Source organism: Hippocampus comes, unplaced genomic scaffold (assembly GCF_001891065.2).
Source record: "Hippocampus comes isolate QL1 unplaced genomic scaffold, H_comes_QL1_v1.1 scaffold156, whole genome shotgun sequence".
NCBI lineage: Eukaryota > Metazoa > Chordata > Actinopteri > Syngnathiformes > Syngnathidae > Hippocampus > Hippocampus comes.
This window is the reverse complement of record NW_017805744.1, coordinates 4607105-4618795: the sequence shown is the minus strand read 5'-3', so window position 1 is coordinate 4618795 and position 11691 is coordinate 4607105.

Genomic DNA, 11691 nt, shown 5'->3' with positions numbered 1-11691 from the left:
ACCAACTTATCTCGTTTTCGTTTGTTTACCACACAATAAACAGGAAAGGTTGATTTTTATTGCAATGAATTGTGAGAATTGGGAGTTTCCTTATCGCATCGTGCCATGTAGCGACAGCAAGGCCACATGCTTTCTGCCTCCACTATCGGTATTTTTTTTCCCCACTAAAACTGTTTTCAAAAATGAAGAATATGTCAAACATTAGCAGTGTTTGATTTGCATCATCGGGCTGGTCGTCTTGTTGCTGTTGTCGAGTCGAAACATGGAAAAATGTGGCAAACTTTTAATGCTATCCAACACAACTCACAAATGCACCTTAAGCCAAAATAATATTTTTGTTTAGGGTTCCACTTGAAACAAATGCCAAGACAGAATGAAGTATCCAAAATTGCGTTTGTTTGCAATCAACTTACAAAAACCCATTTGCCCAAAAAGGACAAATTTAATCCGTTATTTAGGCTACTCACTGAAATAATTAGAAACTTAGTGATCCGACTTACCAGTCTTTCAAGATATGAGTTGTCATTTGACTGAGTTTTTACTTTGACTTGCAAGCTAAAATTTGAGGTACGAGCGCTTCGACTCTGTTCAGAAGCAGCAGCTTGACAGATAGTGAACACTTCGACAGATCCTGATTTATATAGTCATTTAAACTTATATTCAACTGAACACACTACAAAGCCAAGATATTGTTCAAACTGATGAACGTTTTTTTTTCTCTTTTTTTTTTTTTTTTCCAAAACGTTCTCGCATCCAAAAAATCTGGGACTGTGTCAAATGGATAAAAAATATATATTTACACATTTGGAACACTCTAAGGGTGAACTGATTGATTGAAAACAGGTGAGTATTGGGTATAAAATGAGCATCACTGAAAGGCTCAGCACATTAGTTGAGCTCACTGCCTTCATACAGTGTTCATATCTCAAGTTTGCAAAGCAAAAAAATAAAATCATCCGACTGACAGCTCATACTGTATCTAGAAAAAAAAATCTTAAATCAGGTAACTCGTATTTCAAGACACAACTGTACTTTGTTTTCCTTACATTGGTTGATTTGTATCAATTTAACGTACATTGGAATTGAGCATTATCATGATCATCAACCTTTTGATTAATCTTTTGCATTAGATGTTACATTGTGAAGATCTACCTAATTAAGTGAGCTCAAATGGGATCTGCTCACATTTGGGGTTGTAAATCCGAGTCCCCAAAGGCACGTAGTGACACTTGATTGATGGGCCGCGTTTGGGTCCCACCCTCCGGACCCTAACCCCCCCTATCAGCGAGGCTTCTTTTCTGTGTTGTGACTAAACAGTCACACTTTAGTGGTGTGGACCTAAGAAGAGGGGCCCTGTGTCCCTCAACTCTCCAACTCCTGTGTCACAACAACCCGGCCATTGTCTGCGCCAAGGGTCCCGTAGGGGCAACAGTGTCTGTGCCACCCACTGGAGATCCAACAAGAGGAGCACCTTCCATTTTTTACACGTAGCATTTGAAGGCAGCCCCCGTTCATGTGTTGAGCTCCTCTTGGGGTCCCTCAAGATGCTTATCTAAGCCCTTTTTCTTAGCCAGGAGATAATTAGCTTGGTTGCTTTTAGAATAATTTGTTCACGACATCTTCTCAAATGTGCTCACTGATCACTGACAGAAATCCTTCCCAATCGTCGCTAATGGTGGATAGATGGGGATTACGGCGCCATTACCAGCCCACTTAGTAGTTAGGAGTAATTCCAAATTCAATTTAATCCAACAGTCATGAAGGATTGTAAAGCGAGCCAGCAGATATTTCAAATGAACAGTAATGTGCTTGAGTGGGCTATTAAACAGTTGCGCCCAATCCAGGTGTTTGAACACCCCCCTCGCCAACCGTCGCCCCCACCCACACCCGCCATCTTAATAATTCATGACTGTGGCCTTAGCAGTCATTAAAAAGTTATATGGATATGGATGAGAATATGGCCGACATTGTAAAGTTGGCAGTACCAGCTCAGACATTTGCACTCTATTAGCTTTAATTGTCTTAGCTCGGAGCAAAGCCGTGTAATGAAACTGTAGCAGATGGCGTTTCCTCACTGTGTGTCGGTGGACGTCTGTCATGACTTGAACCCTAAGCCAGGGGATGGCTGCACGTTTACATGCGGGGGAGCGGGGTGCTTCGGGTCAACAGGACACGGGTTGAGGTCGGAAGGCAGCAATAGGGCCAAACATCTGCCTCAACACAGGAAACACTTGGCTGTTTACAGGAAGCGCACATGAAGGAATGTCGTGGATGTCTGCATTTGATGACCTTTCCTGATTCCTGACTTCTTCATAATAGACATTCCTCAAGTAACACGTACTGTATGATGAGAATGGCATCTTTTTCCTCTTTTCCGATGTCAATGTCCGCAGCAGGAATCGTCAACAGGTGGCCCCTCGATTCAGGCGATGGCTAAATGAAGCGCATGAGCTCATGATTGTACACAAATAATTGATTTTTCCTGTTTATTTTCCGCCTCCATAAAAAGTTGCCGATTGCCGGAAATGTTAATGAAGAATTCGGATGTTTGTTCGTATTGTTGTTTTGCTGACTTGAAGACAGACGTTGATGCTGTTGTTGAGAAAAAGTGAAAAACCTCCACCACTATTTGGAGGGCGGCATTTGGATATCGAAACAGTGATGACTTGTCGTCAGGTCTTTCATTATGTCTTTTGAGAAATGACACAAAGTCATCTTCTCTCGAATGGTTGAAATACTGCGTTTTCCTGATGAGACGGGAGATTCATTTGTGGTGTTTTGCACTTCTGAGGGCGAAACTGTGTCCCCTGCTTTCATCTAGCCATGAAATGTCTTGGAGGACAGCATAGCTTCTAAAGGTCATACAAGTCCATTTTAAGCATTTGGTGACCATTATTCCTCGAAAGTTGCACAAGAACTCGCAGTCTTTTGCAAAGCTCAGTTCATCGAGGATCCCCCAGCAGTCGAAGCTTTATGGCAGCAGAACGAAGAGACGACACAGGACAAGCCTGAGTCATCCCTGACTATTTGAACAGAAAGAAAAGTTTTAAGTGTACTATTGAATACAGTTTGGATGACTGCCCGATGGACTGTGTCAGGAAAATGCTTGGGGAGGAGAGGAACAGTTAACATATTTTACATGTGTATGATAGTAAATAATGAAAAATGTTACTGTACAGTACTTAAAAGACCACCTGCACAGTTAATAAAAGATTGAAAGGGCCTATATCATGCAAAATCCACTTTTTTTTTTTTTTTTAGCTTTTAGCCATGTTAAAATTCTAATTCCTCATCAAAATCACCCCCCAAGTAGTGTTTTCCTCCATTCGCCCATTTCTGAGCGTTCCCGCTACTCCTGCGCTCTGATAACCAGCTCTAGCCAATCCAAGAAAATAATTAGGTACTCAATCTTATACGTGTAAGATTGCGTGAGCCAAACCCGTTCCGCTGCTGCAGACCAAACACACAGCCACTTTCTCCGAGCCAGCATCGAGATGCTGGACAAATATATCTGGGAGAGAACTGCTATGAGCGGCCATCTTGGCCGCAGCGCCGGCTTCCCCGGCGACAGACCATCCAGCAGCTGTTAGTCTGTGATCGTCATTTGTCAGAAGATGGCCTGGTGAAACTTGGCCAGTGCTTAAGTGGATTGGACGGGAGATTAAACCTTAAAACTGCCGCAATTCCCACAATCATACGTGCTGGAGAGGGCAGAGCTCTCAGTAAATTAAACCGCCAGCTAAATGATCATGTGTTATTCGCTAGCTTTGTTGTCAAGCACGATACTGTATGCCAGACGTATTTTGTGGTGCAAAAATAAACTAAAATCAGTACTATGTGCATGGTGCAATGCTGTATGAAGAGTGTCACTTGACTCTGGATCAAGGGCATCAGGCTCCATAATATGTTCTTTCATCTTTACTGATTAATACTATTTCCTGTTTAGTAGGCGGTGCTCGCAGCAGCCTGCGTTAGGATGACATCATGAGCGAAGGTGGGATCTCATGAGCTAGCCGCTTTATTTCCGGATGAGAAAACTACCCTCAAAAATAACTCGAATTTCATTAGATATTAAATCACCATTGTGCTAAAGGTAACATACAATTACATATATGCCTGTAGTTAACTGCGGAAAGATTAGCATGATATAGGCCCTTTATAGATGACAACATTTTGAGCCGGAAAGAGAGTCGTTCACTTTCTATTATTTCCTGACGGATGAATTGAGTCTAAATTTGAAGAAAGGTGGCATTTCATTCGCCACATCTGTCTTTACAATAAGAATATTACTAAATATTTTAGCCTCTAAACAGAGAGAGGCTCCAATCAATCTCACATGAGCGTTTTTGGAATGTGGGAGGAAGCCAAAGTTCCTCGAGTAAAGCCACTCAAGCATGAGGAGAACATCTGAAATCCACACAGGAATGCCGAGGCTGACATTCAAAACCACTGCGCCGTAATTTGGGTCACTCGTATCTCAAGGCCCCGCTGTAAAAATGAACACATACACTTCCATCCCAATGAGCATGTACAGAACCTGCTGCAGACCCTCATGCGCGTGTCAAAGGCAGATATTACAGAACAACAAATAGCCACTGAATCAGTCTAATCGGAACACGGGATCTCATGCGTGTATGTGTGTGTTCAGGTGCCAGGTGATAGCAGCACCATCCTGTTCCTCCGCTACCGTTGATTGCCTCTTCACTTGTCAGCAACCATCTTAAGCTCGGCCTTTAACCTCACCCGTGTGCGTCGGTATGCGACCGCGGTGGGGGCAGCCGGTGGCAACGTCCCGGCTTCGGGCAACTCCTAACAGCCTTTCAGGAAAACACACCAACCTCAAGCTTCCCCGAGTGCTGGTGTCATTGTTTCTCAGCAGATCCAGCCTTGTTTTTCATTGTAAAACGGCATCAAACAGTCAAAACAAACTAAAGCCAAGGAGGCGTTGTCTCCAAAGCGGCGCTCTCTCTCGCTGTCCAATATTGTTGCTCTTATCAGACGTGTGATCCGTTTAGAAATGGCTGATTTGTTTTTTTGTGGACGCAGTCTGTAAGGCTGGGGGCTTGAGCGTGCCAGGGCCTGGGCTCGCCGACTCAGGCCGGGACGGAGAGATGTGACGTGACAGACGAGAGATAAGCAAATGTTTTGTAGGGAGGAGGTACGAGGGGGGACGACAGCCCCGAAGAAAAAAGACATGATGTGTCTTTGAAAGAGATTTTGTGCCGCTCAAGTGGAGGCGCTGAAGAAAACAGAGCTCATTGAACCTTCGACGACATCCTCTTAGGCCTTCCGCCTTGAGCAGCAAGACAAAGGGTCTTTTTTGTGGTTCGACTTAAAACACGAGCACCTGAACTTGTAAACCCTTTTAATGTCAAAAATGGGGTTTTATTTTATTTTTCTTCATGATTACTTATTATTACAAGCACATAGAGGCATATTGCATTCCACTTCCAACGGATTCTTGCCATGACCTGTGCTCATAGCTGATGTTGACATTAAGACTTGAGGTATTTGTTGTTCTTTCATCCAAAATCTTTGTTTTTCAATCATGTTTAGGGGTGGCACTTTGCAAAACTAATGTGAATTGCCAACACTGTTAAAGAACATAGTAAAACCAAAGGCCAACCAGGCCCCACTACCTGCACACATCTGATGTATTCATAAAACGGTTACATTTTTGCATCACCATGGGGAACACGCTCACAAACAGAATGCGGCAAATCCATTTTTTTTTCTTGTCTTGACAAAGTGTAAAGAATGAATGGAAAACAACTTGCCGTCGTGATGAACGCTTTCAGTCAAGCGAGCAAGAAACGGGAGAGGAAAAAAAAACTTTCCAAAGTGGCTTCTTTTGTCCTTTTGTGTTCTTTCTCGTTGTAAAACTTGTCTTTGTTTTCTTTCCTATTATGAAACCTCGTCGGTCCCTCGCAATCCCACGTTTCAACATCTCCCTTCTTTTTTTCCCTCCCCTCCTATTACGATATGGGCAATCAAATACACTTATTATTCAAGCATTCTTGGTCTATAAAGCCGAAGCGGCGTCTAGTGGCTGCTTCATCTTTAGCTGCCTTATGGGCCACTTTATTAATGACACAGGAGCTTTTTTGTGCATTAGGCTCAGTTCGTTGCTCTTTTATGAGAGATAGTCCAGCTCACCTGGCTCCATTAACCAAGATGGGAGGCATTAAAGCGAATTTTAAAGTCACCTGAATGAAGAGCACATGGGAAGCATCTGACCGCCGGTGAAATATTCCTCAAATTCTCTCTTTATTCTCATTTTATTTGACAAACAGGAGAATATTTATGGGTTCCCCTCTCAAAATAAGGAAATATCACGTTATCTCTTTATTCTGTTGGCACTCAAAGAAATTCATATCCGACTGTGAAAAGAGTCTAAGGGGGTGGGGGGGGGGGGTTCGAGAAAAAGAGGAGAAAGACAAACAAAAGGCAGCAAAGGATATGGTGTCCTTTGTACTTGACATGCTGCTTGATGAATGGACGTCTGTGAAGCAGTCACGTCTCCACAGAGGACGTTTGACCTCCTCGCTAACATAGCAGCCAACATTTCCTCTATGGAATTTTATTTCATTGTTTTGTTTGTTTGTTTTGTTTTGTTTTTATGTGGGAAGTGCTTCAAATGAACGAGTTCTTGGGCGGTACAAGCCGCCATTCGACCATATTTTTCCTTTGTCTTGCAAGCATGGACTTGAGATAGGAGCGCTGTACGGTGGGAGTGAACTCAACTCACGATACAATAAGCCAACATTCGGCAAATAGTGAACAATTCTTCCAAGCTGTTGTTTGACACTCTCACTAGAATTTGATTGTCAAACTAAACATGAAACAAAGAGAATGACACCTTGTATATTTAGGACCAGGTATGGCGCTATAGCCCATTAGAAATCTGTGTAGCCCCAGTTGAACCTCTCCATCATTTTTTTGGATATTCTAAAATTTATAAATTACCCTTTAGCCTCGGGAGAGAAAAAAATCCTGGAGCTGTGCCACATGGTCTTAGTCTTCTACTTCCACAGCTTGATGTTATTCCTAAATAGCATTTATGTTCCGGTACTATAATTCAATACGCTATTATCCGACATCATCCTCCACTGTAAATAAATCTTTGGTGCGCATTTTAAGCTCAATCCATCAGAGGTATATAGTGTACAACTACAAAAATAAGAGGAAACAACGTCTCTCTGAGCATTCGTGGAGGTGCTGTGGTGAATCTAAAATCCGAATTGTTAAACACAAAAGTGATTTCGCCAGAGTGAGAGTGTGTGTGTGTGTGTGTGTGTGTGTGTGTGTGTGTGTGTGTGTGTGTGTGTGTGTGTGTTTGAGTGAGTAAGTGTGTGAGAAGGCTCTGACTGCATGTCACTGAATAATATGGAGTGCTTCTCATTGAAATACAACACATTTTTTTTCTCGGGTTAAGGCTGAAATGGATTGATGACATTTACGTTTAAAAAGCCATTTATTTATCTTTAACAAACACGCTTCGCTGTTGTGTGCCAAAGTGAGAAGACATATTTTCATTGTACAGGAAATTTAACCCTTTCCAGGACAGTGGTCACTTGTGTGGGCGGCTATTCAAAAGTTGCTTTCTCCTATATGAAAAAAAAAAAGTCAAATCCTGATGCAGGTTCCAAATATCATTCATTTCATATCAGACATTTTGGAGTCCTGGAAGATATAAAATCACATTACATAATTTCCTGCAGGAAATTGTTTTGAATCTCAGCTGAATGGATTGTGTTCAACTTTGGAGTTACAGTACGTATGGTACCGTATATGGCTTCACTGAAAGCCAGGCACTGTCTTTTCTGACACGAGATGACACACGCAATAAATGGCGAGTGAGCGCTAACTCGCATTAACACACGTTCACACACACATCAACGCAAAGTGGCTGGAGTGTTTCAATCTGTAACCCTGTTGAAATCTTGAAAACCTTGGCTGGTGCTTTATTGCGGAAGAAAGACACACATGCCGAGGCATCTGTTAAAGCAAACTTCCAGATATGTTTCATGTCATTCCAATTCCTTGACTTTGATTCAAATGCTTCAGTCTACCAGCCAGTGTAATGATGTGAAGATGTTTTGCAGTTGTTTTGCAATGCAGATTCACTTACTTTTCTATCATTGTAGTTGTTAATGTACTGTATGTTGCTTTAATACTCAACTGGCACCAAATCCTCATTCTAACGCATGTTTCGTTTTAGCTACTACCACAGATAAGGAGTAAATATAGATACGGCATGGCTTGTGAAATGGGATTTTATTCAAGCACATTCATTTGTTTGCTCATATTTTGAATTCTGTGAGGCTATTTTGTTAAAGAAAAAGGGGCATTTATTTATTTTTAGTTTAGTTTACATTGCAAGAACTCAACATTTTTCTTAAAGATGACATATTGTGGAAATGAAAAATAACAGTGTAGAAATAAAACACTTGCTTTGACTTTTTTTTTTTTAATCCTTAGATCTTTACCAGCCATCTTTTTTACATCCATCCATCCATCCATTTTCTACTGCTTATCCGGGGTCGGGTCACAGGGGCAGCAGCTTTAGCAGGGAAGTCCAGACTCTCCCCAGCCACTTCTTCCAGCTCTTCCCGGGGAAACCCGAGGCGTTCCCAGGCCAGCTGTGTGACATCGTTCTCCAGCATATCCTGGGTCGTCCCCGGGGCCTCCTGCCGGTGGGACATGCCCGGAACACCTCACCAGGGAGGCTACCAGAAGGCACCCTAATCAGATGCCCGAGCCAGCTCATCTGGCTCCTCCAGCTTTTTTTCTTTTCTCTAAAATCACTCTGTCCTGATTCTCCTTTCATGCAGACTGTCAAATCTTTTGAGTCTACCTGAACTCACAGACATCTAATCCTGTCCGCATGTTAGCACAGCAGAGCATGCGACGGTGATCAACTTTTAAGGCAAACCGTCTGCTCTGTACTTTCACGGACAACTTAAGCCAACCAGACTCCGACCACATTTGAGCATGATCTATGTTTTTATAGACTGTGAGGAGAGGGGTAATAATCGGATGATTTGTTTGCATTTACAGTAGCAGGCTATGTATTGATCAGGTTAATAAACTGTTTAATTAATTGACTTTCAAATGTCTTCTAAGGTGAAGTTGCTTGATTCATATCGCACATTTCATACACAAGGTAAGTTATTGTGCTTCACATCGTTGAAATACAATTTTTATTTTTCACATCTTTTCTTTGGGATAAAATACAACATTCAAAGACAAAATCTATTAAACAGAGGTATTGTAAAAATGTTTTTAACCTGAGTTTGAAAGTATTTACTTGGGCCTAACTTCATTTAGTTATTGAGCTGTCATTAAGTTCATTTTGTGAAATCGATGAGCCTCAGTGAAGTCGCACGTTTTGACAAAAGACTTTGTGATTGGATAGTGCCACTCTGCTCCAGCTCCTCCCTGCCATCCATATATTGTCACTGTCATTCACAAAAAAGTTGAAATTGTAAGAATTGAACAGTGGGTTTACATTTATTCATGAATGTCAGGTTTTTTTTTCTGGATTTCATTCATTTTCTTTGTGATATCCATATCGGAAGGTCATGTTTCGCTTTGCTTTGTGGCATTAAAAAGAAGGAGAAGAGGTTATTTTCATGATTGCAGCAGATAGTTGGACAGATTCAAGCGTCATCTTGGGTGTTTGATGCCAGGCCGTCCCTTTATATGTCTCCCTTTTCCAGGAAATCCAAGCAGATATGAGTGAGCTTCTCACAGCTGGACGCAAAATTGAAATGCGAGACTGCATAATTGCAAATTTGATTGCCTCAAATGTGCGCTGGGTGCAATTTTCCCCAAAGCAAATCTTTTAATTTACGAACTGCCAACCGCTGGTGGTAAGCGAAAGAGTGTGAGTGAGAGCGAGACCGCCCTCGGCTTTGACTGAAGATGTGCCACCGTGAATGAACATCCCATTTTATGTGAGCGCATCAGTTTTTATGGAAGGATGTCAGCTTACGCTAGAGCCAGAGACAGCTGTATGGAAATAAGACTGGATAAATTGAAGTGCAACACAAATTTAAACAAGGACAACGTAATTTGCTACAGTATACGACTAATCATTCCTGAATTTACAAATACTCAACACACATGAAAAACTGAAGAGGTAGTACAAGTGCATTACTCTACTACGCCCTTCCCCCAAAAGCTGTAACATTGGACGGACATGGATTGCGGTATTTTTGTTTGGCTGTAATTTCTGGTTTGGACGTAGCATGTTACGAATGGATGGACGGTACTGTTGTGACTCAGTGTTTCTGCCTGGGTCTTTTGATACTAAATGCAAAGCGCAAAGAAAACAAAGAAAATGTGGTTTTCCCCCTAACCAATAAGAACTGCCCTCTTGCAAAGGATTGTACTAACCAACCAACCGAGTTTAGTTCAAGGAAGAGGATATGAACGTTATACATGGCTCGACGGTACAATTTTGACTTAAAGTTAGTGTCTACAATCCTTGTTTGTTGATAATTCTGTCAAATGAACACATGTAAGACTTTTTGAGATCGAATGATTAAATTGCAACCGAAAAAGAGTTTTGAACTTGATGAAAGCCATTGTGATTTTCCAACTACCGGTAACTAATATGAACTGCCCTCATCGTTGCCCCCAATTGTCCCGATGCAAGTCGATCGTCATGCTGAAAGAAATAAAAGAACAACGGTGCATTGATATTGATACACAAATGACCCGACTTTTTCAAGATATGAACCGTCATTCAGATGATTTTTGTTGTTGTTGACTTGTGACTCCAAACTTGAGATACAATAGAGTTAATCGTACAAGGCATTGGAGCATTGTGACAGCTATAAAACTTCTTCAAGTGGGGCTGAACCGACAGTTAGGGACAGAAGTATTTCTTGTCAGTCTGCAGTTTTGTAACACTGCTCCAATGTCGGTCATCAAGCCATAGGAAGGGAAATAATATGCTTTCAAAAACTGCTAAGCCTAAGCAGTCAAATGTTGAATCTCTTTGAATGATACCAAAAATGAAATAGGAAAAAAAAAGAAGTGTATAGTTACTTTTGGAACACCCGTCAGTCATTTCGATTCCACCAGGTACATTTCAATTTCATACGGATCTGAGCAATTGACTTGATGAATTATACAGAACATTCCTGCCTGTTGTGATTGTTCAAACATACAGTCTTTCATTTAGCATGTCTGATCAAACGTTCTTTGTTGTACCATTGTAAATGTTTGAAATCAGTCAGAGTGTGTATGCAACCAACACCCAGAGGCCAAACAAGCTTGGGAGGTTGACACGAGGGTTGGGGTGGGCCATCTGTGTGCTATTTAGCCCGGTCCCAGCAGTCCTGGCTGCTTAATTCCAAAAGTGCCATTATGTGTTGGCCATTGAAAAGCTTCAGATTTCATTAGGGCACAGGAAGGGCCACATTACCCTCTGGATTAATGTCAAGTTTGGAGGTTCAGAGTTGCAGGATTGGATGGCATTTATGTGACTGCTTTGACCTGCCTGTTGAAACGCACCCAAAGTCATTAAGATCAACGGAGAGCTGGTTCAACACTTAACTAGCTCAGGATTTATGGAATTTTTCTTCATCACGTATATTTGTGACACTATGGAGGTCTCAAAAAAAAAAAAAAAAAAAAAAAAAAAAAGATTCCGTTTTTTGGGATCGGGGCCCCCCCTTT